This window comes from Phocoena sinus, chromosome 5, assembly GCF_008692025.1.
Source record: "Phocoena sinus isolate mPhoSin1 chromosome 5, mPhoSin1.pri, whole genome shotgun sequence".
Classification (NCBI taxonomy): domain Eukaryota; kingdom Metazoa; phylum Chordata; class Mammalia; order Artiodactyla; family Phocoenidae; genus Phocoena; species Phocoena sinus.
Window position 1 is genome coordinate 57,425,199 of NC_045767.1, and position 12,236 is coordinate 57,437,434.

The 12,236-nt window shown below is 36.1% G+C and overlaps 1 protein-coding gene across 4 annotated transcripts in view; it reads left to right on the plus strand.

Annotated features, from left to right (window-relative positions):
* PCDH7 (protocadherin 7) overlaps positions 1-12,236 on the plus strand; it is a 410,607-nt gene that overhangs the window by 10,457 nt on the left and 387,914 nt on the right. The gene's annotated exons all lie outside the window — the stretch shown is intronic.

Here is a 12,236-nt window from a genome sequence, read left to right on the forward strand (position 1 = left end):
TTTTCAAGGTTTTTTGTTTTGTTTTGTTTTGTTTTTTTCTCATTTAAGGAAAAATAGTATTGAAATAAACGTATAAAAGAAACAGTATTAATAAAGAAATGTGCTACTAATGGATGTCTAAGTCACCAGGAATTCCTTTCTCAGAATGGTGGTTAGCAGAACTTAACAGTGAAGTCTTTTTAAAAAAAAAACAAAAGCATATTTCAACAATGATTTTAAGACTCTGGCTTTGTATAAACCAAGAAAAATTAAGTCTATGAAGTCTTTGTCTATAATACATTAAAAAATGATTTTGTATAAAATCCTAAATTGATCAATAGTTTTAAAGTGTTACATAATCAAAGCCTTTTCCAGATCAGGGAGATAGGTCTGTCAGAGTGAAGGATGGTGTCTCCTTTGCATTGTGTGGGTGTATTTCTAAATGCCACTGTGCGTGTTTGCTCCCACACATGTGTATACAAGGACTTGGAGCAATATTTATAAAAATTATTGTCTGTAAGACAAACTTGAGAGATTTATTTTGTGTTTACCACAGGCACTGCCAATGGACTGTTTTTTCCTTAATCTTGAAATACTGACCAAAATATCTGTAGAATTTTTAAGATTTGTGTTGCTGTTGTTATTAAATTCCTTAAGAAAATTTAGAACCTTTAAGTTAGATTCACTGAAGTCACTGTGGTCACATTCAGAAGGAATATGTGGCTACCTATTTTTGTGGACTACATTTATCTGAAGGCTATTCTATTTGATGTCAGATAACATAAATTCAAGCAGCTTCTGAGAATTCAGCACGTTATATATTTTTGAGAAAGCAGGTAGCCGAAGTTTAGTTGTATAAATAGTGATTTGCTAAGTAAGTCAAGAATTCTCTGTATGGTCCCTCTAACTCTCTCTGTTTATATTTTTATGTCACTATTTGTTATGTTGTATGTGTTTATGTGCTTAAAAATAAGTGTTCCATATGAAAACTTTGATAATTTTATATTTATCATATCATCTGCCTTATTAAAGTTTTCCCCAAGTTTGGAAATACTAAGAATTCAAGATTCTTGAGAAATTTTTGGTGAATTATTGTCAATATAAAAGCCCTTTATGAAATGTAAATATATACTGGAACAACATTAAAATGTGGAATGATAGGAAATTCACACTAACCCATGTAAATCACCAGTGCATGTATTTCAGGCTTTTTATTTTATTAGCTGTTTATTTAATTTTGCAAAATAGAAAGTTTCAGAAATATCACTGAGAATATAGTGAAATTCCTGAATAAAACCTAATTTTCATCAACCTCTCTTTTGTTTTGAGCACAAGGACCAGTGTAAGAAACGGGTGAAAAAACTTCTTTCCACTTTTGGCTTCTAGGAAATATTATGTTTCCTCATCCCAAGTAGTAAACTTCCTTAGATATATACTTAAACTAAATCCTGTAACAAATCACATCAACTCAAAACAAATTACGGACCAAAAGACCAAAAATAGAAGTCCAGAATTTGGGGATAAATTAATCTGTAACCACATGGAGGGGGTATTTATGAATACCTTCACAAGGACCATTCTAAGGCAGAATTTTGCAAACTTGGGTTGCAACACACTATTGGGACATGAATCAATTTGTGAGTTTCTACCATACCACAATTCGAAAGATACGAAATAAAGCAGAAAAATTTCAAGTACACCATTCATGTAGTAAGGGTAAATATTGTCTTGTGCAGTCTTTATTTCAGTTGTGTTTGTATGCCTGTGTGTCTTCCTGCTTTTGGTTGCTATGTAAAAAATTTGTCTTTTTGTGGAAGCAGTTGAAAAGGATTGAGAACCATCCCTCTAGATTGTTCGGGGTAGGGAACAGTGGCTATTTTACTGTTATGATTAGAAAAACATAATAAATCAAAACAACAAAATTACTAACACTCCCAAGGATTTTAGTGTGCTTTTCAGCTGAATCAAAATAATCAACAGCAACAAGCTTTTGAGAAGTCTGTTATCATTCCTCTGTTTGTTTTTAAATCTTTGAGCATTTCGCCACTGGTTCCTATCCCTGCACAGACTTCCAGATTTCTCTCTGCTCCAACCCCTTGCTCCCAGATGTCATCCTCCTCCTTAGGTCTCCTTTTCAGTTACTGGAATTTGCCATGTAGGGAGGTTTCTGTGGAGAGTTGGAGATAAACTCAGAGCAACCCACCCACCTTATATATTTCAGCATTTGGATATTTTATTAAAAATGACAAGAACAATACTTCTTTCTCCATTACAAAATCTAAAGAGGAATATGAGGGCTTCCCTGGTGGCGCAGTGGTTGAGAGTCCCCCTGCCAATGCAGGGGACATGGGTTCGTGCCCCGGTCCGGGAAGATCCCACATGCCGCAGAGCGGCTGGGCCCGTGAGCCATGGCCTCTGAGCCTGTGTGTCCGGAGCCTGTGCTCCGCAACGGGAGAGGCCACAACAATGAGAGGCCCGCATACTGCAAAAAATAATAATAATAATAAAAAAAATGAAGAGGAATATGAGAATGTTAGAGACTGGCTTAAATAAAGTTTTTTTCTTTTAACACAATTAATATAAGCTGGTACTGGGTATGCAAAGAAAAATAAGATAGAGTCTTTGTCCTCATGAAATTACTATATTAAAAAGAAGATTACAGAGCAGAAAAATGATGATTATAGATTATATTTGCATTATGCTTCTTAAGGGTCAAAGCATTGAATGCATGTTTGCTTCTCAGCGTAGTCAGTGAAAAAAAGCACCATTATTATTTCTGAGGTGAGCAAACTAGAGTAATGAACAGCTTTTTCAGCACTCTGATGGAACTAGCTAAGAACTTTATCAAGTCTTTGAAGAAATAGCCAGTCAGAATTCAAAAGTACTGAAAGCATTTGAGGAAGGTGGTGAAATCTGTGCTTTCAAATACACTATATTTTTAGACTTACCTAGGTAAATTCTTCCCAAAAGAATTAGAAAAGGCCCAGCTTTTCAAACTTTTTCCAGTCACAAACTACACTTTATACTACCAAAAAAAAAAAAAAAAGTGTTGTGGGTATAATTTGGAGATCTCATTAATTACCCTACTTTGTAAACAACAACCCCATATGTGGTTAAAAACAAACAAACAAACCTCAAGAACTAGGTAAATAACTCTAATCTTAATTAATTTTTGAGCCTATCTCTAGAAAAACAACTGAGATCCTTCAGAAGTAACCCCACAGTTTGTAGTAGCTCTCTGGGAATAATTTCTATCTGTAACTTTGCAAAGCGCTTTTCTTGGATGTGTGTGACTTTTTTTTATCCGTTTATTTTATAGAGAATAGATTGATTTGCGATATCTTTTATACACCATGCAAGGCTTTGTAATTAAAATGATGGCTAAAATAAGGCCCTTATCCTCTGTGCAAAAATAATATACATAAGGCAAGGGATACATGAAGCTCAGAGAGACTGCCCCCAAGTTTGTCTTGTCTGTCGTGGCATTCCCAGTGCCTACTAGAGTTCTCAGCATATAGGAGACACCCCCAAAATACTTGTGGAACAAATGAATGAACAAAGGGCCTGGGCTTTATTGCTAGGTAGACTGAAAATCCATCCACATGGGATCACCAGACTGTGGTATGGCCCTTTTATATTGGACTCTAAGAACTCCTGATTTGTTATTTTCTTTCCCTGCTGGGTGGGTGTCTCCATGACAGAAGACTACCTGCTAGGTTGGCTAGAGTCCCTGCCTTCTCTGCAGGATGTATGACTTGTTTCTGTACCAAATGAATAATTCTCTGATTTCCCCTCCTCGCTTCTTCTTGGTGGTGTTATAAACACCAAACCCTTTAAAAAGATAAAACTAAAGCAAACATGTGAGGGAGGCACTGGTCACACAACAGACTTCTGATATATTTTGAGGGGCTGTGCAGAAGTGTGCAGACACATGGGTTTTCAAGATTTTTGTGGAGATCCTCATCTGCAAGGAAAAATGGACACACACACACCCGAACGCATGCATGAGTCTCTGTATTCATCAATTTATATAGTCCTGCAGGTATTATTCAATCACTGTACCAACCTATGCTCACTGATAATGGATCTTTTTTTCCCCATTTTCATTCTGACTGCCCCTGAGGAGAAGTCATTTTTAAAGATGAGAGTCTAGCATATCTGTAAAGAGAAACGTGTACTTGGTGTACTCAGGAAAGAGGTCTAGAAGAAAGAATATGCTCTTACTGGGGAGTGATGGGCAGTGAGGTAGAAGCTGAGAAATGCCTTGCAAATTAAAAGCAGTCCTTAGAAGTCCAGAGATTCTAAGAGGCACCTCTTGTAAATTGCAAATGACCTCTGAAGGAGTTGGTTCAGTCTTGGGCACACCTGGGTGTAAATTGCTGTAAGCAGATAACTAGGTCAGCACCTCACAAAGATCAATAGTTCTTAAGAAATGGGGATTTTGATTAGAGCCATGAGGAAGAATGAACAGCCTTCAGTAGTTTAGAGACTGAGATCTCTGTTAAGGCACAAGTGTCTTGGACTCCAGCTGGGAGTCAGGAGGTAAGGTGAGATTATAGCAGAAAAGAATATTCAGTCCCAACAAAAGCAAATGTATGTGGCCTTGATTTTGGCCCAGGGCCCTGGTGACCAAAGGCTGACACTAAGTGTCAAGGCTTGATATGATTGCAAGACTGGTGTTAAAAAGTAGTAAACATTTACTTTCTCCCATTTCTACTAGTTGTTTTGCTTTGGTTTGGGTTTTGTTTTCAACCTAGAGTATCAGGTCCAAGTGCTCTGTCTTCATTCATTTTCTACCCCTGTACTTTTGGGAGAAAGAGAAAAACAAAGAAGGAGAAAAGAAAGGGAAAAAAAAGTACAACGACTGCATGGCAATAGACTCACCTTCTACTTACTATTATTATTGGATTACTGTAATCAGAATGCTTGATGCTTGCCACATTATTGCCATGTAGCTGTTTCTTATACTAACTTAATTCCATTCTCAGAAATTGAGTTCTAATAGGTCTGTACTATATCCCAGAAACCTGAATTTTTAACACTTTCCCCTTTTCAATTCTGATTGCAGAGGGTAAGTAAGACTACAAAACATGAGGTTTAAAGCCCCTGAAATTCCTAACTTCTGCTTACTGGTTTGCTTTTTGACAGCCTCTGGCAAAATAGAAAACTGAAGCCTAGTAAGGTTATAGGAAAATCTGCCTTCTTGCCCTGGCTTTCACTAACTGGCCAGTGCACCCTATGTAAGTCCTTTCAAGTCCTGAAGCCTCTCAAACTCATCTGGTGTCATTTTACATAATAACCCCTGCTCTGATTACATGACAGGGCTTATGAGGGTCACATAAAACGTTTGGGACTTGTAAAACGCCACGGAAACTTAAGATAGTACTTCTCCTTATCCATGAATTTCTCTAAGCCCTTCTTGAAGTGCATTTATTGTACATTTTGGGGGTATTTTCACTATCCATTATTTTTAAAAGGTTTTTGATTTCAGTCTCTCAGGGGTTTTTGTTTGTTTGTTTTGTCACAATCACTTGTTTGAAGCCTCTGATGTTCTCTTATCCTGGTTGATTTCTTCAAAGTTATGCTGATCCCCGATCAAGGTGCAACTAGGGTGTGTGCTGTCCTTAGAGCAATAGCCACTGGGTTTTGTCTGAAGTCGTTTCAGAGCCTATGACATCTCGATAGGAAAAAGGAGAAGAAATAGCTTATTGCTGTAAAGCAAGTAGTTTAGGAAAGACTTAAAATAGTTTGTATCCATTTTGATACTTTAAAAAATTCACTACTTTGAACAGTCCTTTCCTCTTCCATACAATATTTCCTGGGAGTTTTTCTTTCACTTCTCATGTCCGGCCTCTAACATTAAGCGCAATCATTTATGGAGCTTTAATTCTGTGCCAATCACTCTGCAACGACGTGTACCACATTATAACATTGATTCCTCCTAACAATTCCAGGAGGCAGGTTCTATTATTTTTTCCATGTGACACATGTAACTGGGGAATAAAATCAAACAAAACCTCTTAAGTCCCATCCTCTTTACGTAAAACAGGGGCCTTCAGCTACCTGCAGTCAACTCTTCTCTGACATAGTTCTCTCTACAAATCTGAGAATTATTATTGATATAGTAGTCTTGATAGATTTGAATTTGCATATATATATATATATTTAGGCTTTTATGTGCATTTCGTTCTAGTCCACAATATTTACAATGTATCCTCATCAAAAAGGGCTGCCATAACAAAATACCATGGACTATGTGCCTTAAACCATAGCAATTTCTTTTTCACAGTTCTAGTGGCTAGAAGTCCCAGATCAAGGTGCCAGCACATTCACAGAGAGAGAGCTCTCGTGTTCCTTTCCCTTCTTCTAATGACACCAGTTTATCAGATTAGGGCCTTACCCTTCTGATATAATTTAACCATAATTAGCCCCATAAAGATCCTAACTCCAAGTAAATCACGTTGGATGTCAGGGCTTCAACATATGAATTTTGGGGAGACACAGGTCACTCCATAACAGATTCTATTCTTGGTCTGAGCAGAACACATTGGAATAGACCATTGTTTCTTCATGAGCTTGTCATTCACCACAGTCGGTATATTCATAGGAAGGAAGGTACACTTTCCATTTTAAAAGAACATTTTCCCTTTTCAGATTGGCTCCAAAAGGCAGCCCTTTAGATGTGTTCTTGGCACTGATGAAAAATTGGTACAGTTGCTATAGCTTTTGTGAAAAAATATGAATCTATAACATGTATGCATGTGCATAAAATTTGAAGTTCATTGTTTAGCTTATTATATCTAACTTTTTATGCATATCTTTGAATGTTTTTTGCAATTTTCAGTTTTCACAGGGATTTGTGATATTAAATAACATCTTAGTTATTTTAATTTTGCCAACCAATATAAGTGCATGTAGGTATATTAATTAATGTAAAATCAATATTCGTATAAAATAGTCCAGAAATTGTTCCACAAATGTAACAGTAGTTTTTTAAAATGATGATGTTAATATTTAGTCTTAAATGTCTAGTATATTTTCAGCATTAAAGTCCAAATGAAAAGCAATAGGAGTTAAGGGGTGGTGGGAGTCAGTTGAAACAGTAATAATGTAGGCTTAATAATCCCTCTTTTCAAAGGACAGTCTCAGTGGATTTTCACACACAGTGGCATAATTGGTCTGACAAAGATCCAATGGGTTTGATTTCTCCTGGCATATGGAAACTGCCAAACCTGTAACCAAGGCTGGTCCCAAGCTCTTAGTGACTCTTCACCAACTATTATTATGTATGCATGCAACACTTTGCATCAGCACAAATCCATGGACATATCAAGGATTTTTTTTCACTGTGCCTTTTTATTTTCTTAATAAAATTAAAGAGTCATGTGATAAAATACATAATGAGTAGCCTGGGAACTATATATGTATCCAGTGGGCTGTAGGAAGTGGTTATATTTTAGGGTAATAATACAGGATTAACTCATCAATGTCGGGAAAAGAAACTTCTTTTCTGTCCTTTGGTCAGAATTTCTAGGCAATGGAGTATAACAGCTGAATAGATCTTTCCTAAGAAGTACCTTTCTAAGCTTCCTGAGCTAATTTTACATTTGACCCCCTATATTAAAAATGGCAAGTTAATCAGTTCTTTTGTTCAGGGAAATGGCAATAAGTATGGCATGAACGTAAAGGTTTTGTTTTCCTTTTTTAAAAATTGCATCTAAATCTGCTTTTTGGTGTATTTAACTGTTGAACACAAGGACCAATTTTAGATAGAGAGATGGCTTTTCTATAGGGGATTAAGGACAAAAGATGGTAATGCCGATTTTTTTCCAAACCAATGTGCATACTATTAGGTCAGGAGCATTAAAATTTACCTTGTTACAAAAATTTCTTGCCTTTTTCTTTAATGTTTTAATGTTTCTTTAATAAGAAACTAGTGTGTGTGTGTATGTGCATATGTATGTATGATATGTATATGCATGTATACATATAAATACACAATACACACACAAAGGTAATACAGTTAACATTACAGAGAGCAGATACTCAATGAGTGATTATCTTATGCCAATTATGTGATTATATGCAAGGCATTGTTTTAGGCACTGGAGAAGCAGCAAAATAAAACAGACACACATGTCTTCCCCCATGGAGATTCAACTATAGTTGGATAATACATAAATAATAGGTAAACTTATACTGCATGCTATGTTCTACGCACTGGTCAAACGTATTTTATATATATTAACTTATTAAATAAGTCCAACAGCTCTATGAAGAACACCTGTAATTGTCTTCATTCTGTAGATGAGGAGAGTGTTGCACAGTGGAGCTGAGTAACTTGCTCATTGCCCCACAATTTACAAAGTGTCAGAGCTGAGGTTCAAGTGCAGACAGTCTGGCTACAGAGGCCATACTCTGCACCACTGTGCATATGCAAAGTAGAGGGAACACATTTATTTTACAGCCAACTAGTTCTGTGAGGATGAAATTGAATTCACTCGACTTCTCTTAAAGGCTTCAGTGAAATTTCAACCTTACTATTTTAATACCTTTTACTATGTTCTTGAAATTAGGTCACTCGGTCCAATTTTTTTTTTAATAGTGCCATCTTAAGCCTTAAAGTGCAAATCAAAAGATCAGAAGATAGTTATTAGACTAGTAAGCACTTCCCTCCTTCCTTCTACCCATTCTGTTCTTTGGGGAATACCTCATAAATATATTTTTCCCTTTTTTTGTTATTTTATTTTAATATTCTTCATTTTGTTAAGTTTTCATCGTCTGTGGTGTATGTTATTAATACAACTAGGAGAAAACAAATCCATTAATTTTTGTGAATTGTCAATTGATTTAGGATAGGAAATGCCTTTATATAGAGAATAAAATTTTACTTAGAAGATTTTAAAATCATACATTTTGTTTACCTTTTACTAAAAAGAAAAGACATGTTTTCTCTTATTTTTGTTTTTTTTTTCCCCTAATCATTCAGAACATTTAAAAGAAAAGGTGAAAGTGAATTCCTTGTAAGATTTCCTATAACATACTCTGGTTTTCTTTAAATTAGGTGCTCATTATTAAATATTCAATTAAAATATGACCTACATCATTTCACAGTTTTTTTCTCTCAAAACGTATTATCACTCTATTTCTTTATTTAAATATTATATGTTTCTTTATGAGACACATTTTTAATCACTTAAAATTCAGATGAGTACCAGTGAAGCCTATCTTAAGTTGATTCTTTATGACAATAAATGTACTCATTTTTGCTATGATAGTGCTTTCCTAACGTGTTGATGATACTTTTTATTATAGGATATTTACTCAACAGGTAGATGTCTCAAAATATGAATCTTTATAATATAACTCTGGATTCAGTTATACAATATCTCTATACACTTGTGATCTGGATTGATCTTAGTACATGATTTATATGATTTAAAATTTTTAAGCTTCAGAATTAGTGAATCAAATTTTTGAGGCTATTGCCACAGTCAACAATTTGTGGAATTTTCTTTTTTTTTTGCGGTACATGGGCCCCTCACTCTTGTGGCCTCTCCCATTGCAGAGCACAGGCTCCAGACGCGCAGGCTCAGCGGCCATGGCTCACATGCCCAGCCGCTCTGCAGCATGTGGGATCTTCCCGGACCGGGGCACGAACTCACGTCTCCTGCATTGGTAGGCAGACTCTCAACCACTGCGCCACCAGGGAAGCCCGGGAATTTTCTTTCCTTAACAATAAGTATTATAAATAATGCCAGCTTCACAGTTATTTCCTACTAATAGGAAGAAAGTATGATAAACTGGTATGGAACCCAACTAATAATCCCCTCCAGACCTCACTTGAATTCTTACAGAGCCCAATATATCACCTCTTTACCATTTGGTTAAAAGTTTAACTCCCACTTGGAAACAACCAATTTAAAGCCAAAGGACTCTGGCAATTAATCAGTGTTAGTTATTGGCCTACTAAGTGTGAGCATCAAACATACATTCTAAAATTACTGGAGCATTAGAGTATGAGCAAAGTAGGGGATGGAACAATTTGGGTTGAGTTGGAAAGCTCATTCAAATTTAGTGTCTGAAAAGGGATAATTAGTTATGAATCTGTACACTTCAATGTAGTTACTGGTACACTTTCAGAAAGAGGAAAAGAGAAGAAAAGACAAAGAATGCCGTGTATAGGGCACAACTACATTGTAGGGACCTGATGAAATCCATAATTCAGTCTGTCTGTACTACTGTCACTCTAGAAAAATGTTTCCTGGATACACCTTGTGAGGCTTTTTTTTTTTTTTTTTTTTTAATCCACTTAGGCAAGTGGGAATTGTTTTCAGTCCCCAGCAGCAAATAGTATGAATACCTACCTTCCACAGTAAGCAAGTTATAAAAGTACATTACTTGCTTATGTGTTCTTGAGAATTCACTGCTATTAATTTTGAACTTTTTGACTGTTCTTTTGTAAAGTAAGAAGAGTAGTTGCCAGAGCACAAGGCAGAAACTCCTAATGGCAAATAAGCATTTACAACCATGTAACTGCTCTATTTATCCTGAGAAGTGGCTCAACGAAGAATTTAGTTTTACTGTATGCTTATGCTTTCCAGTATCTATATTGTTTGCCAATCATTGGATGATGTGAATCTTGAGGAACTTAAAGTGCTTGATGTCCCCACTATGTCACATTACAGTTAACGGGATAGCATATGCACACTGTGAAGGAAGAACAGACGTGGCTTGTGAATAAAAAATCAATTTGTACACAGTACTTCTGTAATCTATATAGTCTGTATACATTTCTCTACATCAGAAATTCTCAGTTCTATGTTTCAGGCTACAGAGGTGCCATGTGAAGAAAATGAGAGTGATTTGTGTGAAGCCTAAACAAAGGAAATCCAGCCACACTTCTAGTCCTTAATTACTGTGTCATGCACACTTATGCAATTTATCTTGTGTTCAGAGTTGACCTGTGTGCTGCTCTTTTGATCTCTAGCATTAGTAAGGACTAGAAGAGGGCTGCCACTTGAGCTGTGAATTTTGTTTTGATATAAAATAGTATCAGAAAGAAAGAAATTATTCATCACAATCTAGTTCATATACAAAGACATTGAAATGCAGACAGATCCTCACATCTAAAAGCATGACTTACGATATAATATGCCTCTGCATTAGTGGGTACAATCCTGGCAGAGAGACAGATGCAGCTTTTATAAGGTTTATTTTGGTATTGATCTCTGATGTTGAACAGATCCCTCGGTTTTTCTCTATCTCATTTTTCCAACTTATTCAAAACTCCATGGGAAATGTAATAAACTGTAAAAATCAAACAGTGAAACATTGGATATTGATGAATGTAATTTCTATGTTAGTAAACAAACTATCTTCAAGGAGGATGGAGGGAGATTCAGAAATGAAGTAATGGTGCCAAAACTGAAGCTTAGTATTTTCCTAGAAGAATTAGTTTAAAAAAATTAAAACTATCTTGTTACCAAAAATAATAGTATTGTCATTTTATTCCTAGCACTCCCCTGTGGAGGAGAATTGAAGACATTATTTTATCACTCTGAGTAAAAGCAGAAATGTGTTATTGAAGAAAGGAGGAAAAAATATGCTTCAGAACTAGAGAGGAAAGTCTCAATTTACAAAAGGAAAAAAATGAAGGGTTTTGCTCAGGGGTCCAAAAAAATATTTGGCTTATTTCTTTTTTATCATTTAAGCTGGTTTCTTGCTGGGCCTTTTTATGGAATAATTGAAAAAAAAGGGTGGGGAGGAACTTTTTCAGCAAAGGCAAAAGACAGTAAAAAAAATAAAAGTGCTAAGAGAATATAGATAGGAAGTTGTATCTTTTTGTACTTTCATGATTGCCTGCATTTCCCCCTAAACTTATAGTTGAAAAACTCTGAAAAAGATATCAAGCCCTGAGCAAAGTACTAGAGAATAAAACATAACATCCTGTGCCCCTTCTACTCTGCATTCTCACTTCTACTCTCTTTCTTTCTCATGCACATGCACGTACACACACAAGCACACCCAACACTCCCACAAGCTCAGACTTCACTAAGCTTTAACACAGTCGTACGTTGATAAATCAGTTTAGGGAGCATTGAAATTTTGGGGGCATGTTGACATTTTTTTTTTTTTTTTTTTTTTTTTTTTTCCCGGTACGCGGGCCTCTCACTGCTGTGGCCTCTCCCGCTGCGGAGCACAGGCTCCGGACGCGCAGGCTCAGCGGCCATGGCTCACGGACCCAGCCGCTCCGC